General features: G+C 42.3%; 1 protein-coding gene across 2 annotated transcripts in view; it reads right to left on the bottom strand.

The window, feature by feature from the left end:
• The window catches only part of fbxl7 (F-box and leucine-rich repeat protein 7), a 348,767-nt gene that overhangs the window by 179,900 nt on the left and 153,686 nt on the right, over positions 1 to 15,181 (bottom strand). The gene's annotated exons all lie outside the window — the stretch shown is intronic.

The following is a 15,181-nucleotide window of genomic DNA, read 5'->3' as shown; positions in this document are numbered from 1 at the left end:
AGGGGTAAATGTAGAGGAATGGGTCTGAGTGCGTTGCTCTGCGGAGGGGCGGTGTGGACTTGTTGGGCTGAAGGGCCTGTTTCCACACTATAGCGAATCTAAGAATTGTTCGCAGCCATTAGTTGTATTTTTAGATAAAATATTATGTCTAGGTATAAGACACAATAAATAATGCATACTGTTTGAACTAGTTGGCATTTGAAGGATATTAAAAGCTTTCCTTTAATGTTCCATTATAGATATTACAGCTGGATCACTCAGAGAGGTGTGTGTATGTGTGCATGGAGTCAGATACTATTTAAGACTATGAACAGTAGAGAACCATCCCTGATATTGCATAAATCCCTGTGAACCTATCGAGAACATTTCAGAAGTGTCAAACTATTCAAATACTATCAAGAACAACCAAACCTGCTAAGGGCTATCAAAGTGTATTTTTATGAATAAGGGTGCTTTTCTTAAAGTTCTATTAAGTGGTAGAACTTGTTTTCCTCCTGTCTGCATAGTCTTTGTGGAGATTATGTAAATTGGCATGTGAGGTGAAGAGTAGTCATTGGCATATGAGGAGCAGGCTGGCATGAATGCAATATGGGGAGTGTGGGGAGGTAAGGGGGTGGAGTTAGTGAGGGGAGAGGTTGGAAGAATGGTTTATATTTCATTCTGTATTTTATATTATGTATTTTGTATTTTTAGAGACAGTTCTGGCTTTCTGTCCAGCCCACATTAGGAACTGGCAGTCTCCTCTGTTCTCACCTCCTTCTGAATCAACCCATTGGGTATCACTCTCCACCCTGCCTCCCATTGTAAATGTGGACTGCGGGAGCTATTTTTAAAAGGTCAGGTTCGCATATCCAGCACGTTTCCTGCTTTTGGGCAACTGAGCCAGGAATGAAATCTGGGCTTGTAACCAACTTTCAGTCAAGGTGGTGGTGGTGTAGGATGTTCCAACCAGAGCTCCTCTGCTCCTCCTGTTTCCTTCTCTTTTTTTTCTTTTCTCCACACTTTGATCTCTTGATGGGTTTTAGCCTGGTCTCCCAATGGCTCATAGTGGGTCATGACCTGGTTTCTTGGCGGCTGTCCGCCTGACCTCTTGGTGGCTCATGCCAAGTCCCGGCCTGGTCTCTCAGTGACTTGTGATAGGTCCAGGTCTGGTCTCTCAGCAGTATTTAAAAATGTGTTGCTGGAAAAGCGCAGCAGGTCAGGCAGCATCAAAGGAGCAGTAGAATCGACGTTTTGAGCAAGGAACGGCATAAAATTCAAATATGCAAAGATGGTGAGTGAGATGAAAGGAGTGCGCTGTTTCTGAGATAACTTTCTCATTGGCAAAAGACAGAGAAAGCTGAATATTGTAAGATCCACTCCAAGTGTATGGCATCAAAATTAAAAAAGCACTACTGTTACTTCATGGCTGTGAAGTTTTTTAACCAGAGTTTCCTGTGAGACATTTTACAAATACAAATTACACGGCACTGTCGGCCAGAGAAATTAGTGAAGAAACTTGCAATGATTTGATATCCAGGGAAGTCCTCAAGTATGCTATAAATGATTAGCCTAAAGAATATGACGACAAGAAACTGCAGGAGTATTTCACACATAGAAATGAACTGAGCGTTTAGAGATTATTTAAGGCATTTCAATATACACAAGTACAGTCAGGGTCCTTGTGGTGCAGTTGTAGTTTCCCTACCTCAGGGTCAAAAGGCCTAGTTTCAAGTCCGACCTGTCCCAGAAATCTGTCATAACATATCTAAAGGTTGATTAAAATATCTGCACAGAGCGTGAGAGCAACAGCAAAAACCTATTTTTCATACTCAAAGATGGATAAGAGCCACCAATGAGTTGGCAAAAAATTATAAATTGTGTCTCAGAATGATTCAACCAAGGTTCCTTTCATTTAATGATTAAACGTAATGGGAAGATGGTGGGATCAAATGTACATCAATTCCTTTGAAATGGAACTGGATGTGTGACCTGTTTTGCTTGAAATCCATTTTAAAAATGGATATTTATTGAGTCTGTGCCCGATACCACTTTGGTTTCAAGAAGTTTGTTTGCAATTTATGGGTTACCAGAGACCTTGGAGTCAGGTAATGGCCCACAGATTACATCTGAAGAGTTTGAAATATTTTTGAGCAAGAATGGAATAAACTATAATCTAATACTACCATATCCCCCAGCATTATACTGTGCTGCAGAAACAAGTTTACAAGTTGTTAAAAGGTCTTGGCAGAGGTATTTGCGAGGTAACAAGCTAAGGAATAATTTATGTGATTTTCTTTGTTCAAGGCTCAACAATTTGCTGTTCTGTTACAGAATGATTCATCAATTTATAACAGGCTGCCCACTTTATGTATTAGTTTAACTCTATTCTTAGGACAAGGTCTAATTTATTTAAGTCCGAAGACAAATGCAAAACAAAATGCAGGTAATGTCATACCCGATTCTTGAAATGTGGAGAGGACAATGCTGGTCAGAAGATCACAGTGAAAAGCTGCTGATGTGAAAATGAGAAACATGGGATTGGAATTGTTGTAGAGATACTAGGTACATTCAGATACCTAGTGAAGATTTGTGACAGAATTCCATCACGCCATGTAGATCACTTACTTGAAAGAGGAAATCTGACAAAGAAAGTGAAAGCTTGCTGGTATTACAGAATCCAGGGGGACTGCAAAGTGAGTCATGGTTTTGGTTAGGACAAATCAACCAATGTTACAGTGCCAACCATTAATGGAGTTGGAAATGCTTCAGGCCTTCCTTCCAAGAAGAAGTGGAGGGCCCAGAAACCATCCTGATGGGGAATGAATGTATAAAGGGACTGCACGGCCATCTTGAACAGGTGGTGGCTGTTGCCTGCGAATTGGAAATTTTGAAACTGAAGAGTCAGAAGAGTCGCTGATATTCTCAGTTAAAAATCACACAACACCAGGTTATAGTTCAACAGGTTTATTTGGAAGCACTAGCTTTCGGAGCACTGCTCCTTAGTCAGGTAGCTGTCCTGTACTGGGGTAATTTTGTCCACCCCAGTCCAACACCGACTCCTCCACATCATGGCAGATACTCTCTTATCTCACGTTCACACACTTCACACTGTTCCAAGCCAAACACTTGCATCTCACTGTTTGTGAAGACAGACACCTATTCAATCATGGCAAACTTATCAAAAAAACCACATTCACTAACAAACTTCCCTTGTCTTTTTCAGGAGAAGGTAGCCCATAATCAGCAGCAACAACAGAAGGTAGCCAGCCATGGCTACACCTGCCAAGGAGACAAATGATGCTAAGCCAGTACGAGAATTGCCATCACTGAGGCCATGACTAGGGACCAGGTTGAAATGGCTCATGTTCTTGCCTAACGTACCATCTCGCTTCCCACCTCACCCTCCCCACAATCTTTAAGAATTGTAATGTGCAGATGGCTTCATCATCCATTTCTTCTTTCACCCTATGTACACTTTTCTTCAGCACAAATTTGCCCTTTGAACTTGTATACTTTCAGATACCCAAGAAATGCTGTCTGCCCTGTACGGTGGCTGGCTGAAGGCAAACATTAAGAAGTTTTTGAAGAAGAAACAAACAATGCCAGTCAGCTCAAGGTTTGCAGACAACAGTTTAATTACCGGCACTCTGCAAACTTTACAGATATTATAAAGACTAAATCTGCATGCAGTGAATCGCCAGGCACAAATTAACTGTGGCCAGATCAGGAAGAAAGGATTCTGAAGTGGCAACTTCCCTACTGGGTGAGGTTGCATGTGAATTCTAATGCAGGAAATTTCAGTGGAGGCATTACTGGGAGAACATGGGGAAAAAGACCGATTAGCACATATTATAAAATACTTAATATGCTTATAGCTAGCCAGAAAGTGTGCTGTCATTGTCAAAGAGCGTGGAGGAATCTGGCTCCAATTTGCCATGAGTCATTGCACAGCAGTTTTTCCCAACATTTTACATACAGAAGTAGTATTCAGCCCCATAAGTACATTTTTTGGGTCATCATACTAGGTGATATAACCACTGATATCTCAGCTTGTACCACAAGCAGTAGGTATCCAATGCCCTAAGGCTGCAGTGGAATTGTAGACTGAGGTCATGAGACTCAGGAGCAAATAACTGCAAATGCTGGAATCCGTACTGAAAAAAAAACCCAATGCTGGAGATCACAGCAGGTCAGACAGCAGCTATGGAGAGACAGCAAGCTAATGTTTCAAGTCAAGATGACCCTTCCTCAGAACCTCCTCAGAGTCATCTCGACTCAAGATGTTAGTTTGCTCTGTCTCTACGGATGCTGCCTGGCCCACTGCAATCTCCAGCATTGGTTGCTTTTCCGTCGTAAGATCCAGACTTGATATCATGCAAGCTGGTACCATTCAGGTTCAGGCTCATAGAAGATGCGAGAGGAATAGAGTTATAGCTGTAAGAGATGTCAACTTTGCTAACACGAACTGGGATTGCTTTAGTGTGAAAGGATTGGTTGGGTGGAATTTTTAAAGCACATCCAGGATGAGCTTTCAGTCCTGACAGTGCTGGATCTAATCCTAAGGAATGAAACCAGTTAAAATGGTTCAAGTTTCAGTGGGCAAGCATTTTGGGAATAGTGACCGTAACTCTAAGTTCCAAAGCCATTACGCAAAGGGATAAGGATAGCACAGAAGCTGTGCCTAAATTGTATGAAGGTCAATTTCAATATCATTAGACAGGATCTTGCAAACATAGGGTGGGAGCAGCTATTTGCGGTGAGGTTTACACTTGGAAAGTGGGAGCCTTTCAAAAGGGTGATAATTCAGGACCAGCATGCTCGCCAACAGTGAAGAACAAGGGTAGCAAGTCCAGGGAACCTTGGATGTCAAGGGATATCGAGAATTAGATAAAGACCAAAAGGGAAGCATATGTTAGGTACAAGTGCATTTAAAACATGGCAGGGCATTAAAAAAGTATAGAGACCGTAGGAAGCTGCGAAAAAAGAAATTGAGAGAGCAAAGAGGGGCCTTGAACTATCTTTGGCAAACGACATTAAGGGAAACCCCAAGGCATTTTATAAGCATATTAAGAGTGAGAGGATTACCAGGAAAGAGTGGGGGCCTATTAGAGACAAAAGGGGCAACCTGTGTATGGAACCAGAGGACATGGATGTAGACTTAAACGAGTATTTCTTATGTGCATTCACAAAGAAGAAAGACATTGAAGCTGGGCATTTCAGCTGGATGGTGGGTTCTTGGATATGCTGAAGTTAATGTTTCTGTGGGCAGAGAAAAGTGCATAAATCCCAGGGCCTAATGAGATGTATCTCAGGTTGCTAACGGAGAGAGTAGGTGGCTTGTCTAAAGCAGTCCAGACCGTTTCTTCTTTAGCCAGTTAGAGTTATCACAGTCAAAGGCTCACCAAATTGTGAACCCACACTTTCAATGCCTGCAGTCCCCCACTGAGCTGTCAGAATCAGGCTTGTTGGGGAGGCAGGAGGCAGCCTTGCTTCCTCTGAGGTCTCGGCATGCTTATCCTCAGAGGTCCAGGAGGGTGGTTCCTCCGCAGCCAGCCACTTCTCCACACATACAGGGAGGCTTGCAGAACCTGCAAGACAAAAGAGAGAGAAGGCATCGTGGGCAGTGATTGGAATTTGTGGTTGATGATTGGAAGTCATAATAGGGTTAATGGGAGAGTTGCGGTGGTATATGGAGTGGAATATACACATTTGGCAAGACATGTACATCTCACATCCCTGCAGGAGCACTCTTGGTCTCGTTTTGCAGAGAGTCAGGATTCTGTCCTCATAGGAGGTGAGGACACAGATGTTGAAGACACACCCTCCCCTAATCCATCCAGGCTCTTCCACCTTATTATGGGCTATCATCTATTGTAATAAAAGAAATGGGAAACTGAGTGAGATGACAGTGGGTGACACAGCTGTTAGTGCTGGTGCATATGGGGGAAAGGTGGTGAGATGCTCCTAACAAATGAGGAGGCAGTGGGGTTAGTTGTGTGGGAGGCTGAAGGGCCAGCAAGTGTTGCATGAGCCTTGGTGGAAGGTAGGGGCAGCAGCAGAGATAGAAGGAGCATGAGGTGGCAGGAACAAAAAAAATGTGACACTTGTCCTGGTGGATCAGAGAAGGTCTCTAACCTTCTCTCTGCCTTATTGGATATTCCTTGCAACCTGGAAACAGCACTGAACGAGATGGCAACCTTTGGCTAGCCTCTCCAAGCCACTCATTTGCACCATCCTATCCACCCGGACCTTATCAGAGAAGTGTGGTGTCATCTTCTCCATCTCTGCCATGTTCCAAATTTGTCCGTTATTGAACAGGATAGCTTCGGAATGCTCACCCAGGTGCCCTACTGCATGCTAGGGCACAAGGCATGCTAATATATGGAGTGGATATTGAGTCATGAGTTGAATGGTGGGTAATAAAATGGGATGGAAAGTAGGTGTGAGAGATGCTATGGGGACATGGTGAATATTTAATGAGGCAAGTTGGAAAAGATAACGGCAAGAAAATTTGCTAAGCTTTGCAGAAAACAAATTCCTCCAAAAAACGCAACACTATTTATACTTGGCAAAAAGAAGAAAGGTTCAATCCAGTGGATTTTTGATAAATTAGTTCAGAAAAGAGACTGTTAGCCCAAATTGCAATCCATGGGATTGTTCACCTTGTTCAGAAATAAACTAAGCGATAAAGTCAGAAAATAGAGATAATGAGAACACATTCAAATTGGCAATCTGCTTTGAGGCCTCAAATCACGATATTTATTAACCACTTAGATAAAGAACCATGCATCCAAGTTTTCCAATTACACTGGCATTGTGTAGATGGAAGCATAATTTATGAATGTTGCATTGTAATTTTAAGTCAAAGGGCAAACTTGTGAAAATGCATTTTTATGTAGGTAAGTGCGAAAGTATCCAGTCAAAAAGGATAAATCAGAGTGTAATCCAATGTTGAATAGCTAGGAATAGTGAAGATTCAAAGATACTGTGATGTTCATGTAAATAGATTATGAAAATATCATGGACAGGTACAGAAAATAATCAAAAGTTGAAAATTATGGCATTTAAATTGAGAGGAATAAAATAAGATAGAAATCATTCTGATGTTCCATTAAGATTGTAAGACTACACCTATATTGTTGTGTTCAGTTTGTGCATGACACCTTAGAAAAGATGTATCATCCTGTTTATTTATTAGAATAATACTAGGTCTTTGAAGCTTTAAATAAAAGGAACACTTACACAAATTAGGATTGTATTCCCTGGAAGTTTGAAGTTAAGGGCAATTTGATAATTTTTAAGACTTTGGGAAATCATGGTGTGGTTTCTCTGATTATAAAATCTAGAATGAGGGGATACAGTTTAAAAATTAAAGCCAGACCTTCCAGAAGATAGGTTAGGAGACACTTTCACATGATATATTTGAAGTTTGGAACTCTCTTCCATACATAGCAACTGACGTTAGATCAGTTGTTTATTTTAAATCTGCCATTGATAGTTTTCTTTAGTTAATCAAAGGTACGGGGGATTGGGGGCAAAAGCAAACAACCTCAAGGTGTGATTGACAATACTCAGTTCACAATTCCTATGATCCATCATAAGTTTATGAGCAGCCATTTCCATTATATTTGGCACTAGTTGGAGAACAACAGCAGGTTCTTTTGTTAAATCTCTAGTATTAGACAGCCTCAACAATAAACAGATAGAGCTGCTCATCGTCTTTCATTAGTCCCACTCCAAAGAAAGATGGAACACCATAGGGTTATGGAAAGAATGGCCTATTAATTTTCTTTTCTTCTGTGAAGTTGGGTTTGGCCTCCACGTGGCACCTCCCTGTGGTGACACTGTCGAAATAAGAAGCTCAGTGTATCTGGCCTGTTAAGTACCAACTCATATTTAGCACGTTGTGGTACAGCTGATTGTAACCTGAACACACTGTGTTACTGTATGATCTCTTCCAGATTTCATTGCCTTTACAGGATGCACAGAAGAGGCGGCTTGTGGCTGATTGCACTGTTTTATGAACACAAATCCTGAGCATCAGTCACTCTCTTAATTCATCTCAGTACTTTCCTTTTATGGGACATCTGACAGCGTTCTGAGTGACCATAATATGGTCTTCATGTTCTCTGAAAACAGATCTAGCAAATAATTGGCCTCCAACAATCTTGGAACAGAGTCAGGAGAATTTAAAATGACAGACGGGACTTGATTCTAAGAATCCCCCACCTATACCCAGCAGTCCATAATTTTGCCTGATGTGTTACAAGGGTAGTGATTCTGCATCCTGCAATCTTGACCTGGCTGGCTCCACTAAAAGGGAAGCATCTTCTCACTCCTTCAGGGTAGTTTTCAAGGAAATAGGCCAGATTCTTCATGACTCATGATTCATGGATATCAGAAGAGTTGTGTGCTACACTCTAAAGTTTTGCATGATAAAATCTAACTCAAGCACTCCCATGAGGCCTCCATACCAACTCAAGCCCCTGTCCACCATGAATATCCACTCATACCCTCCATGACATTTCATGCCCTAAATACCCTCACCAATCCTTAAACCTCGTGTCAGCTTTCTTGACTTACAAACACTCCCAAGGTTTCTTATATTCTAATAATAAAATGGTCAATCGATTCTGTACGGAGCCCCAATACTATAAAAGGATTGCATAAGTGAGTTTTTGATGTAGGCACAGAGCAAATTGACAGCTTGATGTTATAAGTTATTCCTTCCGAGACATTGTTTGCCAATGATTCAATATGTAGCTGCACAAGATAGAATACAGGCAAGGCAGAAGGTCTACAGCATGGAAACAAGCCCTTCGACCCAACCTGTCAACGCCACCCAGTTTTCACAATGGAACTAGACACATTTGCCTGCATTTGGTCCATATCCTTCCATATCAATCCCTGTGTACCTGTCTAAATGTTTCTTAAATGATAAAATTGTATTTGCTTCCACCACTACCTCTGTCAGCCCATTCCAGACACTCACCACCCTCTGTGTGAAAAAATGCCTTTCTGTACCTTTTGTATCTCTCTCCTCACCTTAAACTTATGCCCTCTAATTTTAGTCTCCCCTAATAGCTTATGGTTATCCAACTTATTTGTGCCTCTCTTGACTTTACAGACCTCTATGAGGTCACCTCTCAATCTCCTATGCTCCAGGGAAAAAAGGTCCCAGCCCATCCAACCTCCCAGTCTTGGTAGCAACCTAGTAACCTCACCAATATCTTGTACGGCTGCAACAAAATATAAGTGTCCCAATTCCTGTATTCAATGTACTGACTAATGAAAGCAAGCTTACCAAAAAGCCTTCTTCACCACCCTGTCTACCTGTGACTCCACTTTAAAGGAGCAATGAACCTGTACCCCTAGATCTTTTTGTTCTAATAACACTCCCCAGGATCCTATCATTGCTGGCGTAAGTCCTGTGCGTGTTTGACCCACCTTGCATTTATCTAAATTTAAACTCTATTTGCTATTCCTCAGCCCACTGGCCCAATTGATCAAGATCTCCTTGCATTCCAGATAACCTTCTTCACTGTCCACTATACCACCAAATCTCGGTCTCATCCGCAAACTTACTAACTATACTTCTTTAATTCTCATCAAAATCATTTATATAAATGACAAATAACAATAGATCCAGCTCCGATTCCCATGGCACACTACTGGTCACAAGCCTTCCAGTCTGAAAAACAACCCTCCACCACCACCAATTTTGTATCCAATTGACTAGCTCTCCCTGGATCCCATGAGATTTAACTTTAGAACATAAGATTAAGGAGCATAGGTGATCTGGCCCACTGAGTTCACTTTACCATTCAATATGTTAATGGCTGATTTTTTATGGCTTCAGCTCCACGGTGGCACAGTGGTTAGCACTGCTGCCTCACAGCGCCAGAGACCCGGGTTCAATTCCCGCCTCAGGCGACTGTCTGTGTGGAGTGTGCACATTCTCCCCGTGTCTGCGTGGGTTTCCTCCGGGTGCTCCGGTTTCCTCCCACAGTCCAAAAGTGTGCAGGTTAGGTGAATTGACCATGCTAAATTGCCCGTAGTGTTAGGAGCAGGGGGAAATGTAGGGGAATGGGTCTGGGTGGATTGCGCTTCGGCGGGTTGGTGTGGACTTGTTGGGCCGAAGGACCTGTTTCCACACTGTAAGTAATCTAATCTAATCTACCCGCTCTCCCTCCATAACCCTTTATTGTTCAAACAAATCTGTCTTAGCTTTAAAAACATTTAACAAGGAAGCCTTAATTATTTCACTGGGCAGGGAATTCCATAGATTCACAACCCTCTGGGTGAAGAAGTTCCTTCTCAATTCAGTCCTAAATCTGCTCCCCCTAATTTTGAGGCTATGCCCTCTTGTCATAGTTTTACCCGTCAGTGGAAACATCCCCTCTACCTCATCTACTCCCTTCATAACCTTACATATTTTTTGTAAGATTCTCCCTCATTCTTCTAAACTCCAATGAAGATAATCCCAGTCTACTCAGCCTCTCCTCATAAGCCAAACCTGTCAACCCTAGAATCAATCTAGTGAACCCCCTCTGTACCCCCTCCAGTGCCACTGCATCCTTTCTCAAGTAAACAGACTTATTCAACAACCTACTGTGCAGTATCTTGACAAAGGCCTTGCTAACGTCCAGGACGACGTATTTCCTACTATAAAAATCAGGCTAATAATACTTCTATAGGGCTATCGTGAAACCCATTTTTCAAAAGAAGATTATGAATAGATGTTTCTAAGCAGTTCCACACGTCATTATTACTCTAAGTTTCGCAGATGCTGTACTGAGACTATACAGGGTCAATGTACAAGGAAGTGCCCTGATCTAGCATAGAAATCATCAGGGGTTACTGAGGTGGAAATGGAGAGCTGGTCAGGGATTTTCAGCATCCACAGTGTTTTTTGTAATTTAGCCCTTGGCTGCCCGTATGGCAGTGATCTACTTCTCAGCATGGGACAGCCTGAGTCTACCGTGTACCTATTCCCTGCATCCGCCCCCTCCAGCGCCCCCCCCACCCCCCGCAACTCCAGTGCACACGTTGGTTGTGAGTAGGGGCTTTCAACTGAGCCAGAGCTGCCAAGTGATGAAATCTCCTAACTGAATCACCTGCTGTCTCAGTGAAGAATATCAGTCCGAGACAGTCAGAAAGTCATTATGAAGCAAAAAGTGGTCCTTCAGTCCATCAGGTTCTTTTCAACTCTCTGTTCTATACATACGGCCCTGCAAATTTATTTCCTTCAATTACTAATTCAATATCCTTTGGAAATTATTTGTTGTTCATGCTTTCATCACGTTTAGTTCCTGGTCACTCATACCACAGCTACATAATTAACCCCAATCATTAATTTTATTCATTCATGGGACAAGAGTGTCACTGTTTGGCCAGCAAGTATTGCCCATTCCTCGTTGCCCTTGAGAAGGTGGTGATGAGGTGTTTGCAGTCCATGTGCGGTGGGTTGACCCACAATGCTGTTGCGGAAGGAATTCCAGGATTTTTCCCCAGCCACAGTGAAGGAATGGTGATGTATTTCCAAGTCAGGATGGTGAGTGGCTTGGATGGATACTTGCAGGTGATGGTGTTCCATCACCATCTGCTGCCCTTATCCTCCTAGACAGAAGTAGTCCTGGGTTTGGAAGGTGTTGTATGAGGATCTTTGGTGATCTCAGTAGTGCATTCTGGAATGGGAGCATTAGTGTTGGAGGGAGTGGATGTGGTGTCAATCAAGCAGTTGCTTTGTCCTGGCTAATATTAATTTTCTTGAGTATTTTTGGGGCTGCAGCCATCCAGCAAGTGAAAGGGAGTGCATCACACTTCTGACTTGTGCCTTGTAGATGCTGGACAGGCTTTGGGCAGTTAGGAAGTGTGAGGCAGTTACCTCACTGTGGTATTCCTTGGCTGTTGTAGCCACTATGTTTACGTGGTGAGTTCAGTTGAGTTTCTGGTCAATGGTAATGGTAACCCCCCCCCCCCCCCCCCCCCAGAATGTTGACGGCTGGTGATTCAGCAATGGTAACATATTTATGGAGCCTCCTCCAGTGAGTTGTTCAGTTGACCACCATCATTCACAACATGCTACTCAGCTGTTGTTTGTGGGATAGTTTAGCTCTATCACTTGCTACTTATGCTGTTTGGCATGCAAGTAGTCCTTATCTGGTAGCTTCAACAGGTTGACATTGTGTCTTTAGGTATACCTGGTGTTGCACCTTGCATTGCCTTCTGCATCCCATTGAACTTGGTTTGATCCCTGGCTTGATAGTTTGAGTGGGGCACAGGCTGGGCCATAGGTTTGCAAATTGTGCTGGAGTACAATTCTGCTGCTGTTGATGGCTCTCAGTGCCTCATGGATGCCCAGTCTTGAGTTCCCAGGTCCATTTGAAGTCTGGCCCATTTAGCATGGTGATAGTGCCACACAATGTAGTGAAGGGTATTCTCAATATAAAGGTGGGATTTCATCTCCACAAGGACTTTGCGGTGATCAAACTTACTAACACTATCATGAACAGATGCATCTGCAGCCAGCAGGTGGTAAGGATGTGTTCTTCTTTCTTGTTGATTTCCTCAACACCTAATGCAGACTCAGAACGACAGTTACGTCCTTTAGAACCCAATTAGCTCAATCATTGTGCTGCTGCTAAACCACTCTTGGTGGTGGAAATTGAAATCCCCCACCCCTGAATAACACCTGTACCCTTGCCACCATCAGTGCTTCCTCCAAGTTTTCTTCAACACAGAGGACTACCGATTCATCAGCCGAGGGCAGAAGGTACGTGGCAGCCAAATGAAAATTTCTTTGCCCATGTTTAACTTGATGCCATGAGATTTCAAGGGGTCAGGTCGATGTTGAGGACTCCCATGGCATTCCCTCCTGATTATATACTACCGTATTGCCACCTCTGCTGGGTATGGTGTGCTGGTGGGACAGGACATATCCAGGGATGGTGATGGCGATGGCGATGTCTGGGACATTGCCTGTCAGGTATGATTCCATGGAGATGAAAATGTAAGGCTGAAGCTTGACTAGTCTGTAAGATAGCTCCCCCAATTTTGGCACTCTCCCCCCAGAAGTTAGTAAGGAAGACTTTGCGGGGTCCACAGGGCTGTTTCTGCAGTTGTCTTTTCTGGTACCTAGGTTGAGCCAGGTGGTCTGTTCAGTTTCATTTCTTTGTCGAGACCTCATAGCAACTGATACAACTGAGTCCTTTGCTGGGCCATTTCAGACGGCAGTTGCAAGTCAAATACATTGCTATGGGTCTGGTGTCACATGTAGGTCAGACCAGTTGAGGCGAGCAGATTTGCTTCCCTGCAGGACATTAGTGAGCAAGTTGAGCTCCCTCAACAATGGTTCAATGGTCATCAGTAGACCCTTAATTCCAAATGTTTCCCATGAAATTCAAATTGCCCCATTTGCACCTAGTAAGTTAGTCGAGTTTCTGGATGACCCCTGAAATCACTTTCAGAGAAGATAAAGAACTATGAGGCAATACTTACACAGAGAACAAGGTTGGCCACTTCACTCAAATCTGGGTAACGTTTGGGTTAAAATTAGGATTAAATGTGGATTAAGTTAAAGATAAACTAAAGTGAAGTTAAATGGAGTGAGTTAAAATTGAAGTTAACTTAGATGAAATAAGAAGTAAATATTGCAATAAATTTATGCTTTATATTAAGCATTGGTAATTAAAGGATCCTGGGTAAAATGCTTGAGTACTCCTTTTTGGGCAGCATTATCTAAGCGTCGCACAATCATTCAATTCTTTCCTCCCAACACTTTTTGTTCAAAGGAAAATAACCTGACTTCTCTCTAACTGCATCTCTAAAATTCCTCATCCCTGGAACCAGTGTGGTTAACCTCCTCTGCAATCTCACAGGAATAGTTGCATTCTTCTAAAAATGTGATCATCAGAACTGAATACAGAACTTTGCTTGTGTCTCATCAAAGCTTTATAAAGACTCAGCATAGCTTCCCAACTTTTATGCTCAGTACCTCTATTATAAAGTTCTGGTTCCAATATGAAAAGCTAACTACTCTTTCAACTAAACCTAGCACCTTCAAAGTTCTACCTGATTCCTCAGGTTTCTTTGTCTCTGTATATTCTTCACAACTGTACCTTTTAGTCTATATAGCCTTTCCCTCTCCTTCCTGCCAAAATTCATCAGCTCACACATTTCCCAGTTAAATGTCCTCTTCAACATGGCTACCCATTCTGTGAGCTGATGTCCTGCGACAGACAATGGGCATCATCCTCACTGTTGGCCATCTTCAAGTTTGGTACCATTGGCGAATTTTTTGAAATTGTATTCTGAACATCAATATTGAAACAAAAGGAATGGGCCTAGCTTTGAACCTTAGGAACCTACACTTCAGTTTGAAAAACAACTTACTGCTACATTGTCACTTCACGTTCAGTTCTTCCTTCAGAGATGCTGGATCCTGATGTAACCAATTTTATATGGGTTGGACGCAGCAAATAAATTAGGATGTGGGTAAAAGTATATTGCATAATGTCACAGGACCTAAGTCACTATTATGGATGAAGGTGCCAGGGTAGATTTTAATTGTCATGAATTCAGTGCATGATATTTGAAACTGTGGTGGTGAGCATGGGGATTGATGGGTATAATCTCCATGGATATAATAAAAACTTTAACAAATACATTCCTTCGTTTGTTTCTTTAAAAAGTCAGTGAAACTTTTTTTTAGAAAAGCTTATTTTCCCACTCTAACGCTTTGTTTGCAAACTGCACCAATATATACAACGTACAAGTAATGCATGGTCTCAAAAAACAATTTTAACTGTTAATGTGTTTTAGTTTCTAAATTCAGCTGAGATTAAAATTCTTGCCAATAACAATAATAGAACTTTCTCACCTCATTGATTGCCAAGAGGTAGGTGGAGGTGGATGACTGAGCTAATGCAGACCTTCTGACTGATTTATTATTTGGCAAGTAACTATGCTAAGTGCAGAAGACACTAAGCCTCTAGGTACTTATGTCGAAAGAAAAGGGCATCAACCCTTCCCAAAACATGCTATTATAGAGAATGGTAAACTCAGAAATTCCAACACGTGCAATAAACACTTGGAAATTGAAAACAGTGATTCTCAGCATGGAAATATGGAGTTTGACAGATATCACACCAACAGTTGATTCAGTGGTTCTACATATTGAGAAAACGCTACAGGAACA

The sequence above is a fragment of the Chiloscyllium punctatum genome, chromosome 8 (genome assembly GCF_047496795.1).
Source record: "Chiloscyllium punctatum isolate Juve2018m chromosome 8, sChiPun1.3, whole genome shotgun sequence".
NCBI classification, from domain to species: domain Eukaryota; kingdom Metazoa; phylum Chordata; class Chondrichthyes; order Orectolobiformes; family Hemiscylliidae; genus Chiloscyllium; species Chiloscyllium punctatum.
This window is presented reverse-complemented; position numbering and strand designations above follow the sequence as displayed.